Source organism: Parasteatoda tepidariorum, chromosome X2 (genome assembly GCF_043381705.1).
Source record: "Parasteatoda tepidariorum isolate YZ-2023 chromosome X2, CAS_Ptep_4.0, whole genome shotgun sequence".
In the NCBI taxonomy this organism is placed as follows: Eukaryota; Metazoa; Arthropoda; class Arachnida; order Araneae; family Theridiidae; genus Parasteatoda; species Parasteatoda tepidariorum.
In genome coordinates, this window is record NC_092215.1 from 33,739,818 (window position 1) to 33,755,844 (window position 16,027).

The window sequence follows — 16,027 nt, forward strand, 5'->3', positions numbered from 1 at the left end:
CATGGGTATTTATTATTCCCGAAAAAGACGGCTGAAAATGAAATTTATTTGTTACCAGTTCTCTTCCGTCTTGATATATATATGGACTTTCAGCCCCGTATGTAACGTACACAATCAGATTCAGCTGATCCTTGTGAAAGAGTAACTCCTAGGAGTTTGAACTTCTTCTCCTACAACAGAAAGCCTCCACACGAGATTTTATAAGTAGTCTGTGCAAATTACTTAACCCCTTGGGGACGGGTGATTCAGAAAAGCATTCGTACAAAATCAGAATCAAGTTGCAATTAAATAAAAAACGGTAACTTAAATGTAGTCTTTGCTAATTTGACAGACTTACTTTGCTTTTATTTTAAATATTGTTAGTTTAATCATATATATAATCAATGTTAATTCAAAGTATAACTAAATAGTTTTATTTTGAACAAAGTAATGGTGAATTAAATAAGTCAAACAATTATAACTCCGCCCACAAATAAACTGCTAAAGAAATACTTTGATTACCAGTTTTATCTTTTTACCCTGATTGATACGGTTTTTTGCTGTCACGTATTTGTGACAGTCGGCGCGAAAGGGTTAAAAAGTGAACCAGTTGCGCGCGTGAAACCAAATTCTATTTTAAAAGTAGTTGAGAGAAATTTCTCATATATATTTGAGAAATGAATCTGCAGTGGTTGACAAGTAAATGAGACAAACAAATCATATTCTTAAATTAAACAAATGTTGCACGGCTGAAACATTTGCAGCCGTGATGGTTCAGGGTAGCCGTGATGGTTTTGCAGCCGTGATGGCTCAGAGCGTTCTCCTTTTAACGAGGTGAATCGGGTTTGAATCCCAGTGATGGCTAGTAGATGCGATTTCCGCATCCGGCTTGCATCGACCACAGCTCTGACATAAAAAATGTCCTCAGTGGTATAAGGATCACGGGTTAGAGTCCCCTTGTCATCAGGCTGCGGGAGATTTTCGTGGTTTTCCTCGCCATGTAACGCAAGTACGGATTAGTTCCATCAGAAAGTCCTCCACGAAGACAACATTTCTCCCGATACTTGATCCTAGTGTCCCTTGTCTTCTGGATTAGGTTCAAAATTACAAGGCTACGACGTTGAACATTGGTATTCGTAAGCTCAAAATTGTGTCGGCTGTTCAACGGTTATAAAATAAAAAATAAAATTAAACCATTTTTCACCACTTTTTCGATTTAGGCACTCTATTACACCACAATGGAATTACAATCTCCTATATTACATTACAATGCAATTACATTCAAGTGCATAATTTACAATGAAGTACTTGATACGAAACCTCTTTGTTAATGGACAAGAAATTGTGAATCGTTAAGAGTTATTAAATAAGTTGGCAGATTTGTCTTAGTGTTAAACAAATCTAAATCTGTCTCAGTGTCATACATCTCATAGTAATACAAATCAAAAGTGTCTTATAAAGTACATAAATTGGAAAAATACTGACATCAAAGTGACGGCTTTTGATTAAAGCACATAGATACTACGTTTATAATCAAACCAGCTATCAACACTCTTTTAACTTAGACACTCTAATCATAAATTACATTGTAATTGCATATATTTTTTTTTGCACTAGGCATAATTTACATTGAAGTACTTGATAAGAAACGATTTTCCAAGTGAACATAAAAATTGTGAATTGTTTTTTTGTTCGTAAACAAGTAGGGTAAATCTGTCTCAGTGCCATACAAATCTAAATTCAATTAATCTAAATCTATCTCAGGGTCATACAAAGTATCTAAATTAGAAAAGTAGGGACAACAAATGTACTGTATTTGGTTGAAGCATTGTTACTACGTTTATACTCAAGCCAGCTTTCCCCATTCTTTTAATTTAAGCACTAATCCTGAATTTCATTGTAATTGCATATTTTTATTTCAACAATAATTTATAATATATTGCAATTTACAATTAAGTACTAGAAATAATTTACAATTAAGTACTTAAAAAGAGACGACTTTCTAGTGGACAAAAAATGACGAATTGTTAATAGTTTGTAGATAAGTGGGGCAAATATGTCTCAGTGTCATATTTGGGGTTATTAGATACCGGAACTTTTTAAGAATTGTGATTCATGCCAATCTTCCACAAACTATTTGTAATCATAACAAATTATCAAAGCAACAAATTATTAAAAAAAATGATTTAAAACCTGATTTTAAGAAGTAATTAATATCAAGATTTAAAAGATTACCTAATAAGGTTGAGATTTTATCTTCGAAGTTATAAACATTAATTTAAGATTTAAATTAATTAAAACAAATGTTCTTAAATAACTGAAACGCAATTTTTTAAAATTAAATTGCATCTGAAAAATGAATGATAGCTAGATGCTTCTTTTTTAGTTTTTAATAATAAGCTTTAATTATGTAAATCTTTTCCATCATCAGTTGACAGTTTCTATTACTTTGTTTAACATTTCAGCACGCAAAGCTAAAGGTCAGGTACATCAGCCTTTTGTTTAGATTTAGAATTTTAAAAAAAATACAAAGTTGAATTCGTAAAATTTAGTAAATAGGCTTATTATATTACTAATGCAAGTCGTGGGTGATCCACAGTGTATGCTACGTGCAAAAATTGAGTTCATAATTAAAAATAACATACTTTGAAGGAAATTAAATGCAACCCTAAAAGAAAGATCATGTTTTTTGTATCTCACGCAGTTTTAATTCACTTGATGTTTTCTTTATTTCTGATAAGTAATAAAAGCTGCTTTTTAAATAAGCGTGAGAATTTTGTTTAATCTTGTGCTTACAAAGATGCCATTCAATAGTTGAATTTTCAGAAACTATGCTAATTTTGCTACGAAGTGAAAATTGAAGGATTTAAGGCAAGACAATTGCAGGCCTGCCAACTACTACGCTTTTTGTGAAATATTTTATAGTGTGGTACCATTCACAAACAAAGTTTTCAGAATTTTATGTAATTTTTTCAACAATTTTAGGATTTGAGCTGCGATGGCTCAGGGGATAGAGCGTTCGCCTTCCTATGACGCGAACCGGGTTTGAATCCCAGTCGATACGAATTCCGCATCTGGCTTGCACCGATCACAGTGCTGGCGTGAAATATCCTCAGTGTTAGACCGATCATGGGCTAGAGTCTTTTTGCCATCAGGCTAACCGTGGGAGGTTCTCGTGGTCTTCCTCTCCATGTAACGCAAATGCGGATTAGTTCCAACAAAAAGTCCTCCACGAAGGCAAATTTCTCCCAATACTCGATCCAGAAGTTCCCTTTTTTTCTGGATTGGGTTAAAAATTACAAGGCTACGGAGTTGAACATTAGTAGTCGTAAACCCATAAAATTGGACCGACTGTTCAACGACGGTTATAAAATAAAATAAAAACAATTTCAGAGCTGCAGAGAGAGAGAGCTGCAGGGCTGCCTGCTTTCTACGCTTTTTGTAAAAGTTTATTCTAGTGGTAGCTAATTTAAAGTTTTAATGTATTATTTTTTATCTAATTAATACGTTGAAAGTCTTGGATGTCACCGATGACTGACACTGAGTTTGTTTGTATCGCCACGGGATCACCGGTGACCGGCAAAGCCAAGATTACTAGAAACACATAATTCAAGTAAATTTTTATTTTTTTATATATATTATTATCGTTGCTAAAATGGTTTGAAGAAATTAATGCAATAGAGAACACACAAAAATAGTTTTATTTATATACACAGGGATGCCAACTTGCTCCCGACAGTGAATAAATATTTTTAAGTGGTAGTTTATTAATTGTGATTCTTGGTTTAATAAATTCAATTTAGTAGATTTTTATCTACCTCTATCTCTAAACAATTCGTAGGCTTATATAATTCACCACTTTTTTCGGATATGCCATGCTAACATTTTTGAAAAACTAGCAAAATCTGTCTTTTAAAATAATAAAAAGCCTGTTATGCCATTCCATTCTTGAAAATATTAAAACCTTGTTACAATAGCAAGACAAACTTTCATAATTTAAGGGATCTACGTATTCATGAATTTTCCTTTTAAAATAATAAAAAGCTAGTTATGTCATTCCAATCTTGAAAATATTAAAACCTTGTTGCAATAGCAAGGCAAATTTTCATAATTTAAGGGATCTACGTACTCATGAATTTTCCTTTTAAAATAATAAGAAGCCAGTTATGTCATTCCATTCTTCAAAATATTTAAACCTAGTTACAATAGCAAGACAAATTTTAATAATTTAAGGGATCTACGTATTCATGAATTTTCCTTTTAAAATAATAAGAAGCCAGTTATGTCATTCCATTCTTCAAAATATTTAAACCTAGTTACAATAGCAAGACAAATTTTAATAATTTAAGGGATCTACGTACTCATGAATTTTCCTTTTAAAATAATAAAAAGCCAGTTATGTCATTCTATTCTTGAAAATTTCGAAAAAAAGTTTTTAAAATAGCAAGACAAATTTCGATCTTTTATATCCTTTAGTTTGCAATTTTACAGATACTTACTAATTCAGACTTCTAAATGCTAAAGCGATGTCTTAAAAAAAAGTAATTCCTTTGAGATTTAATGTTATTTTGCTACTATTATTAAGTTTGTTAAGCCAGTGAAAATCCTGTAAAATTATAATAATATAAATCAAGGTGATAAATAATATTTCATCATGAAAAATAAAAGGAAACGATTTGTTTAGTGTTGGCGGATCATTTGATATTAAAAGACCATTCGTCAGTTTTAAATGAGATAACTGGAAAATAATAACTTCATGCTAATCTATCGGTCAACAGTTCTTACCATGTACTGATCGATCACCGCTCCTGATAACGGGTTGCCATTCCCAATATCACGACGCGTTTAAAGAACAGGGGGTGTATCACCCCGGAAGGTGATGTCCTGATACTAAAGTCAGTATGATAAAAGAACTGTTTTCATGTATCAAAAGATTAACCGTCAAGCTAAAGATTAAAATATACTTGGCTATTATTATATGATTACTCTTTATGCCATTTCAAGTAAAGGAGATAGTTTTTCTTAATCTTTGTAACACTTTATCAAAACGTTTGGGTCTATATAATAATCAGATTTCAAAGTGTTATTCACATTTTCTAAATAAATGGTGATTTTTTGCTTTTGTGAGAGTTTAAATTTATTAACATTATTTGTCTCAATTTAAAAGTAATGACATGTGTAATTTACATTTTGGTATTTATTTTCAGCATGAAACATTCTATTATTTTTCTTTATAAGCTATTTTTAGCTTGAGCATTTCATATTCAGCTGTTCTTAATATGGACGTAGTTTGATGCGACTCTAAAGTGATTTTTAATTAATATATTTAATTCATTGCTCTTTATATTAAATCAACAGCAACTCTAGAATATTGATGAAATTAAAATTCTTGAAATGTTAATAACTGAATGAAGTTAAATTGATTACAGAACACTTTTATCATATTTGATTATACATTAAAGAAAGAGCCGTGATTGCTCAGTGATTAAGACATTGGACTGTCATTGTGTAGAACTGGGGTTCGATCTCCAGTTGTGGCATCAAACCCACCTAGCTTCCGGTAGATGAGTACCAGCCTGTTTAGGATGTTAAAGAGGCCTGTGCATAGTGCTGACCACATTGCCACAATCCTGTCTTTGGTCATGATGAAATCATGACCTTCCTTGCCCGTTCCGGGAAGTTCCAGGAATGCTTAACTTTACATTAAGAAAATACATAGAGAGGCCTGTTTGATGAATGAGGTTTCATAATGATTGATACTTGTACATCATTTTTGTCATAGATAAATGAGTGAGGATTATTATTCTCACGAAATTATTTTCTTTTTAATCCTTTCCTGTAACTTTTATTACCTTTTTCAAAATATGAGAAAATTTCAAATTGTAGGTCATAAGTGCAATATTTATCTACAGTTTTAAATTAGTTCCATGCCATGCACAATTTTAATCATACATAAATGAATGAGGATTATAATTCTCAAGCAAGTTTTGTTTTCTTTCTAATCCTTTCCTCTACCTTTTATCCCTTTTTTAAAAATATGAGAAAATGTCAAATTGTAAATCATGAGTGCAATATTCGTCTACAATTTTAAATTAGTTCAATGCTATACATCATTTACTTACCTCTGAAGAGCAGAATTTGGTAGATATGCCTTTGAGCTTTTCAAAAATAAAAAAGATATTATACTCTGTATTTCAATATTTATTTTACTACCACATAGGAAAATCATCATCGAAAAGACAAAAGGTTGGCAGGTTTTGGTATATTACACTCTTTTGACTAATTTTTTTAAAAGGGTTGATTCTTTTTTTCAAGGAAGTCAGAAAGTCTTACAAAGTGTCTCATTTAAGCAGAGTTGTTAAGGTTTAGAAAAAATTCAAAATTGCTGGACCATTTCAGCGAAATTGGTATAATTGAACGAATATATACCAACAAATATTTGTAAATTCTGAAAAATATATATCTAGTTATCAAATAAACTAGTTGAGTTTCTAAAATTAGACTTAAATTTTATAAAACTCCTCTCATTATTTAGTGTGAAAGTTTATGTATATCAAAAGTGAAAAGAGTTAAATATTCTAAGAAAATTATTTCATTATAGCTCGTTTTCCGGAAAATTAAAATCTACATGGTAAAGAAGATTTTATTTACTATTATAACATATATATATAAAGTTTTTTTCTCCCGACGTGTATACTTTTATGTTTTGTCAGAACTTTATCGTAACAAAGAATGATTATCCTCCATTTATATTCATCTTCGATTTAGATAAGATTTTTTCCTATTTTGCTTCATTTAAAATTTTTGTAAATAGTATGGAAATATTGTACATCAGCTCTCTTACTTACGCTAAAGAGAAAAAAGAAATCTTCTACTGTATAAAGTTTGCAGCGAATCGTTTGCAATCTATTTCTTTGTTTGCATTCTTCTAAACAAAATTCCTTGCGAAATATAAAACGATGTTAATTTTTATGGTACTTGAACCCAAGACGCATAGATCGTCAAGCGTATTACAACTAAATGCAAAAGTATCCATAATAATACGTTAAAAAAACAGACCGCATCGAAAAAGTATTATTCACAAAACCCTTCCCCGCTAAATACATTATTCTCATGCTCTTGTTGTTCCATAAATAAATTTTGCCTTACCCCTGCAATTTATTTATATTTTTCTCATTGAGTCGATTGTTCAACATGAGTCAAATTTACGAGTCCATTGTAATTTGAAAGCGAGCTCTTTTTATCACAAAATATAGATCTTATTCGTTGACCTACTCCAGCAACGTTTAAGCGAAGGTTGGTTGCTGTCAAAAAGTTGAAGAAATTACGATGTCTACGAACCTCGAAATTCCTGGTTGAAATTTCTGGTCGATTATATCCCTAAAATGGTAGACATTATTTACGCTTGATATTGCATGTCCTCAGTCAAATTAAAAGAAAATAGTGTGTGAAGACAATTTGTTTTTGGAAATATGGCGTCTTGAGTAAGGTATAAACAAAGGTCTAGATGCTAATGCTTAGGTGATTCGTAAATGGAATGATGGCGTGATTGTAAATCATTCGCATTAAGAAAAACCATGGAGTAGTTTTAATGAGTTGTTTTAGTCGTAAAAGTTATATGAGTTTCTTTGATAGATAAATGTTTATACTGGGGCAAGCGATTAAACATTAGTGCTGTGCTTTCGAATCAAGTCAATCGCTGAGGGATTATAGTAGCTGATGTTTGTTTACTGTTGTTTAGTAAAAGTCATAAATCAAACCTAAACTCGCATCAAACTCAGAAGAAAATCTTACTTCAATCGAATTCTTAAACAAGCTCACGTTCATGTAATATAACTACTACATTTTCTAGGCAACATTCAGGAAGAACTACAATGGAGGGCAATTCTTTGAACTATTGATTTTTTTTCTCACGATCTTAGATATTTTTACATCGCTTATTTCTTATCTGTATTCAGTTTCTCTCTACAAGCTACAGTTATCAGGAAATTCTTAAATGTGTACCTAAACACTGTTTTTTAAAATCCACTCTAGGGAATACAAACTACCTCTACTTCTCTGCTACACCGGGATAGTAGGAAGAGGGCGATAATGCCTTTTAATTCACGATGAGACTTGTTAAGGTCTGCTCATAATTGGGAAAGTGCCCCTAGTGGCGTTTGATGATACTTTCGAAAATAGGCTTCCATGCAAATGCAATTTTAATCCTGATGATGCGCTCGAAGTTTTTGCGACATTTAAGCGACCCTCTGTTATATATAATGTTTTTAAGCCTGAACATTTCTTTAAAAAAATTAAAAAACAGAGTAAAATGTCCTTAAAAAACTGTGGGTTGCATTATTTGAAGTCAGCGATCCGAAAATATCCAAACATTTCAAGAGGAATATATATATATATATATATATATATATATCCACCATTTATCTATATATAAATATTCATACACTTGAATCCTTAATTAATATTTTAAATTTTTTTACAAGTTATGGAAGCAGTTTGTTCTGTATATTGCAAGTTAAAATATGGTAATTCTTTGCTTTAGTATCATGGTACATTGGGACAGGTTGTTACTTTAAATTTTAATAGCTGAAATGTTTTTTTTTCTTGAATTATTCGGGTTGGAAAACTATTTTTAACAGGAAAACATTTTTGTAATTAAATGTGTTGCCTCTTTTTTTCCATCTAGCAGTACTGTTAGAATTAAAATCTGAAAATAGAGCACTCTTCACTATACATAATTTAGTTAGTTTTAAAATATTTTTGATATTTTGTTTCATAATTGATTAAAATAGAAAATAAAATTATGCGACTTTAATTTCAGAAATGTTTTTAAACATTTTTATGCACTAATAGCCCAAATTAAAGAAGATAAATTAATATATGCTTCTGAAATAACAATACCAACCGGATATGTTGATAATTGCCGAAATGAAAACTGNATCTATTATATATAAGTATAAAAAGATTTCTTTAAATTGAAATGTAAACATAGAGGAACATATAAGAAAGAACACTTTCAAGTAATTGTGATGTTTTTAGTGACTATGAAAAAAACATGAGTTTTTGTCGGAATGGTATTTTAGAGGGAAAAAAAAGGCTAACTGATAAAAAAAATTTTTACTCTCAACTTGGTGTTAAGCTTTTTATATTGTTGAGATCACAGATTTCCTAGAAAAGTTTGGTTGTTTTCTAATTTATTGTAATTTGTTAATTGAGATGAGAGACAACTAGATGATAATCGAAATAATTTGAGAAAAAGGAGGAGCAGCTGTGAAATTTTACAAAACATCTTATTTTGGGTGGATATATTAGATGAAGCATGATCATTTCATTTCTTTTCGATTTCGTGAAATTTAAGCTGAAACTATCTGCATAGTGGTAATAATACATAAGTTTTAATCCTTTAAATTTGGGGCATCTTGCGGAGTCCCAAAATAAGAGAGGAGCTTGGGTGTGCTTTTGGAGGTCCCACCAGAGCCTGAAGAATTTTAATCCCAGTCCACCATGCATGGAATTATTTAGAAACCAAACCTGTTTAAGCATGAGAAACAAGATGGATAAAGGCCAAATTTTACGATCTTGTCACTTGACATTTGATGACAAAACACAAGGAAATTAGTAAATTAAAAACTTTTCTTTCGACAACCTATAAAAGAAAAAGCTAAAAAAAAAAAAAAAAAAAAAAAAAAAAAAAAAAAAAAAAAAAAAAAAACTAAGCCAACTGAGACTCTAAGATGACTAAAACAAAAATTAAAAAATTAAATTAAAATATCAGGTTAAATAAAAATCATTTGACAATTAAAAGCAAAAACACCGAACAAAAAACGCAAATCATTAAAATTTTTATACCATATAAATTTTAAATTTTTACACTTAATAACAAAATCAAACGTTTCATTAGAAATTTAAAAGAAGTTTATGAAAATTTTATCATGAATCCAAGCTCCACCTAGCCCAAAACTTTTTTACCAGTTAACGAGCCCAAGTCCGCCTTTTTGCTCGGGCACATACTCGGACTTTTGGACTCGGGGTGAGCCCGTCTCATCCTAGAAATCAGTACTCCCCTCTTAATCCATTCCTGGAATGTACAAATACATGTAAGTACACGTAAGAAAATGGTATAAGATATTGTTAATATAAAACAGTGCCGTTATTTTTAATATTCTAAGACTCACATAAATAATTAATTTTAAAGTACAAAGCCAAAAAGTACTTATAATTTGTTCTGTTTCTTATTAATTTACAATTGTACTTTGCCCACTTCTATCTGTAAGCCTAATGTTGTACTTTATGGAGCATGTGGAGTTGTGTAATAAATTTAAATAAAAATAAAAGCGCGAAAAACGTAAGTGTCTATATTTAGTACGAGATTTGATCACAAGATGGCATTCAGTGTCTCATAAATTTTTGCCGTCGGTATAGCTATTAAAAAGTACTAACATAAGATGTAGCAATTGAGAGGAAGTTAAAGATTTTCCACTTTGCAGAAAAAATAAAATCAACGGATTTCCGCGTTCAAGTGTGCCGTAATTTCCGGTTTATCATTGTATAAGGTCCGGAAACGAGACATATTCCTTGAGTAAAGTAAATTTCTTCATGGTTTAAAAGGCGTCGGCGTTAGGGTGATTTTCAGTTCAAGGCTGGATTATTAGAACGTAACAAATCGACTTGTAATAAAAATAGTATTAACTTCCTTTTAATGAATGTCGAATATTATATTAGCCCTGTTGGGTAAAAGTAAAAACTTGGAAAGTTTTTTTTAGCTTGTTTTTACAACAAAAATAAACGATGTGTAAATTAACGCAATTGTCAAAGGAAAGTTTTTTTTTAATGGTATATAAATCTTTTGTCTTTTGTAAAATGAAAAAACTTGAAATTAGTTTTTGCTCGTGACATTGATAATCAGAAATTTAATTTAATGTATCTTATTTAATGTCAAGGAAGAATAATAGACTTTTTTTTTTCTTTTTTCGATTTTGCGACAATCAGCTTTTTATGAGTGTTAAGAGTACAAACAACTAACATTACAAACTCATACCTGCCAACTCTTCCGGATTTTCCGGAAGATTTTATTTTCATATTTAAAGTGGTAGTAATTATACACTATTTTTTCTTTTATAATCTTAATTTTTAAATGATATTGATCACCACTATTCTTACAAAAATTAAGCACATATATTAATATGCGTTACTATCATGGTTGTCAACTTAAGTTTTCTCAAATACAACGTATTTGTTTGCTTAATATTGAAGTTTTAATTCCATTTTAATACCACTGGGAAAAATGATAATGGAAGGGATTGAAAGTTGGCAGGTATGTAAACTGGACAGTGTTTTTAAGCTAAAAAGTAGTAAATAACAATAGGGAACTTGTTTTTCTTCTTCTGTTGAATGAAATTGTTTTTACCGATTTTAGATATTTAAGGAAATATTAGGTCTTATTTAAATTAATTACCCAAGGAATTTTTATTTATTTATTCATTTACAGCGATGCCAACTTGCTCCGGACAGCAATTATATATTTTAAAGTGGTAGTTTAGCAATTGTGATCATTGCTTTAATAAATTCAATTCAGTAGATTTTTATCCACCACTATTTCTAAATAATTCGTAGGCTTATATAATTCACCACTTTCTAATACTTACGTCATGCTATACCTTTTAAAAAGCAAGCAAAAATAGTCAAATATTTTAAAAATTTACTTTGTAATTGTTTACCTCTTTTTTAATTACTTCGCCGTGTCCGGAGCAGTTGGCATCTCTGCATTTATTTATTTATTATTTATTTGTTTATTTTATTTATTTTCATTTTTGTTTTGTTTTCTGTTGCATGAAATTTTTGAATGGATCCTAGTTTTTCTTTGCTGATTTCAAATCTGCTATCGGTTTCTCCCAACAAGCTACAGTTTTTTTCTAATTTAATAATTTGTTCCCAATCAGTGTCTATTAAAATTACCTCAAGTGACTAATAAGCATCTCCACTTTTCTGCGACGTTGGAAGTGGAGGGAAGAAGGTGATAATGCATTTCAGTTTATGATGTGATACGTCAAGGTCATAAAGTTTTTGTCTTCAGTGTTATTTTCAGAGGAATAGACAGGATATATTCATGTATATAAATATGCACTTGTCTTCTTAGTCTGAATAAACAGTTTGTTATATGTATATAAACATATACGTTCTCAAGAAACTGGTTGATTCGGACAAAAAATAAACTATAAAAATAAAATTTAGAAAAAAGCTGCAGCTTTCTGAACAAGACTATGATCTGAGACGCCATCAAAAGTTACCACACATTATTTTAAGAATTTTGAAAATATATAAAAATACTGTATTATGTATTCTAAATAATTTAAGGCTTATATCATTTAAAACAGCATTCGGAGAGCAAACGGTTAAGCCTGTTCGTAACCAAAACTGATCATTAATTCTTTGCTATATTTTAAACAGGCTATATAAAATTGTAAAATAATTTTACTGATGCTGTGATGTAATTTGAGATCGATGCAACATGCGATACATTGAAAATCACCTAAAAATCATCCGAAATTAAAATATTAATTTGAATTTGAATCATGAATGTGGAACGTTTTATTGCTGAAATACAACAATATTAAATGGAATGCAACTTAATTTTAAGCGAAAATTCAAAGGTTAATTAAACATTTAGTAAGCATTTAGTAAAACAAGAGTTATGTTTTAATAAATATAGAGTTGTAAACTTCTTTTTTATTTATTAAAAATCAATTTAAGGAAATCATGTGATTTTCTTTAATGTGGAATGCGTAATATTATTCTTTTTATCGAATAGATTAAGATTTTAAGGCTATCGATTAAAACCCGTTTAATTGTTGTTTCCACAAAGTAAGACAAAAATGTCCTTTTTTAATTATTTTCCCAATTTTTGTTGTTTATTTCGGACAAAATTTTTAATTTTCATCAATTTAAATTATTTCTCCTATCTATTCCAAAATAAATATGAATCCTGAGAAAATTATCAGTTGGTGTATCATCTGAAATTTTATGAAATAGGCCAGAATACTCTGAAGCTAATTTGAAACTGCAACAAAGTTGACAAGAGACGCTTTGGTTTTATTAGGTTTAACCATAATATCGGGATATCAAGTATGATGTTATAGCTCAACTCGTCCAAAATTTGAAACAATGTTAAGAATAAAAAAATATATTGGACAGACTGCCTCCAAAGTTACTTTGTCTCAATTACGCCAGAGACTAAATTGCTGTAGCGTACACAGGGAAGGGCTGGTCTCGTCTTCTTGAGAAAGCCAGGGTCCATCCTGGACTGTTGAGCTAGTGATGATGATGAAATATACACGAAAAAAAAAATAGAAAAAGAAAAAAGAAAAAACTATTTCTCAGATTCTATAGCTAAAAGGGACACTTAATGTAAATAGAAAGCGGATGGACTGTCCAAAGAAAAGAATAATCAAGTCAATAAAATTCAATTCTGAATCAGTAAGTTAGACTTCATTATGAATAGATTTACTCTTTATTTGCATTAATATATATCTATTTTGGAATATAATTTATCTTAAAAAAACAAACTAAAAACGCTTCTAATGTTGAGATAAATGAATATCTGCTACACAAAGAATGATAAATATGCACCTGTTACGTTTTTATTAATTTTAATTAGCGTTGCTCCATTAAAAAAGAAAAAAAAAAGGTTTTTTTTCTGAGAAGGATCGCATGAGAATATTCAAACTGTGATATATAGAGCGGTGTTTGCTTTAAAATGCAAGTCACGTCTTGCAAATCAACTAAGAGTGTTATCGGAATTTCCCTTCGCTTTGTAAAACAAAGTGCTCTCCAATTTGTCATCACAATCCCATCCTTTATCATAATTAACCAAATCGCGTGCGAAATTGAAAAACGAGCTAGACCCATCTTGGTCTCAACTACCGGTGCCCGAGGCTCTAAATTTCGCAAACTTTTTCTTTCTTTATTAAGATGATCCACATGCAGCGCTACAGGTGATTGGGCGCTGGGGTACCTGGGAATCGACCCCGCCCCTCGCTTGTCTTTCCCATGACCTCATGAAAGAAAAGTGACATGACATGTCCCTGATACAGTTACGATGACTACTTGGACGTAATTAGTCGCTAAATGAACGTAACTTTCTACAAGGCGTGCCATGGGAAGAAAAGAGTTAGATGCTAGACCTGATTAGTTACGTTCTCTAAGAGTTCGATGAGCCATATCCGATGATCATATAGACTAGACTAAGGTCAATCTAAGAACATAAGATGATTTCTATCTGCCATCTTTCGTGCTACATAGTCGGTGGGATGAAAGTAAAGGTAATAACTTCTCCGCGTGGCGTGCTGAAAGTGCTAAATGATTTAGCGACTGATATCTGTGATATGTTTCGATATCTTTAGAACGATCATTCTCTACAAGTCAGGTTAGGGTTTGTTTCACATTTATTTGATAACGAGATTCTACACGAAACGTTAATGAAGATTTTCTCATCACTGTTAATATACATTGGAAAAAGACAAAGATATTTTTTATCACTGTTCCCAGAATCTTTAATTTAATTACTATTATCTGCAATCCATAACAAAGGTCGGTAACCTGCGGCCCTCACCTGGTCTCAACTTCGTGCGGCTCATACGGCTCATGTGTTATTGTTTTGCATAATTAAAGATAATTTTAAGTTTTAATGCTGTGCAGTTTTATTATTGCAACATTGTTTAGTTTCAGTTCGAATCTACTAAGATTTTTCTGTCTTGTTTAATGTTTACCAAACATTGTTATTTAAAGGGGAAAGATGTGGTTAGAACAATTAATAGGTGGAGTAGAAACTACTAAAAACAACTATATTGTAATTTAGAGCGACTGTTAATCTAATGACAATTCCAGTTTTTCTCGAAAGATTTTTAGAGAACGGAATCTTTTAATTTCCTTTTTTTTAAAGTATTTAAATTTTCTTAAAAATGCATTTAACTTATTACAGAAGCTATGGGCCATAGCTGTCCTTTTAAATTTGAATGTAACTTTTTTGAAATTAACACCGGTAGCAAAGTCGCTTTTTTTTTGCTTGCTGCGATAATTTATTCATCAGCTACAATCACAACGAGGGTAAAAATTAAGTAGATATTTTTATGACCTGTTTGAGAAAAAAAATAGCTGCCAACACGAGATAAGTAAGAACAACTCTCTACCAATTATGAGTTAACAGTATTAATTTTGTGAACGGTATTATTAGTTAACAGTATAAGAACAACTCTCTAACAATTATTAGTTAAAATGTACTATTCTGATTTTTCAGGCAATGCAGCGACCCCTGAAAAAGATGTTTCATTCGCTTACGTATTTGAAAACTAAGGGTGGTTTATTAAAAAAAAAAAAAAAAAAAAAAAAAAAAAAAAAAAAAAAAAAAAAAAAACGAAAAAAAAAAAAAAAACCTGCCGTCTCAAAGAAACAAATTTTTTGATAAATATATAAATAGGAAGAATTAATAGCTTACCACCCAAGTTATTTATAAGACGATATTTCCAGGCAATACATAAGCCTTTACAGCTGAATATAATGTCAAAACTAAAACAAGTTTCAAAACATCTTTACAACAAATAAAAATAATTTTCCCCCAATCCTTTAAATGTTTCAATCATCAATAAAATTAAACTCAACTAACTTAATGATATTTTTTAGCCTATTTCATTATAGAAGTTGCAGAAATTTAAACTGGTGTGACAAATATTAATTTCTAAGAATATAGCAGACACAATTGTAATTTCTTTTTCTGAAATCTGTTGTCGATAGAAAAAAGGAAGGAATAGAAATTAAATTCTCGCCAACTGAAAAATTACTAGACATTAAGAAAGAATGATATGAAATGAAGTGATCTTTCCAGAATCTTTTCATGTTAAAAAATTAATTTTCTACGTAAAAAAAGCTCAAAACGTAAAAAGTAGCGAAAGTTACTACGTTACGTGGATTGAAGTAAGAAATAAAAATAAAGCATGATGCCCACAAGAATACAATAATATTCTTATATATAGAATAATACAATAATATTTAATAT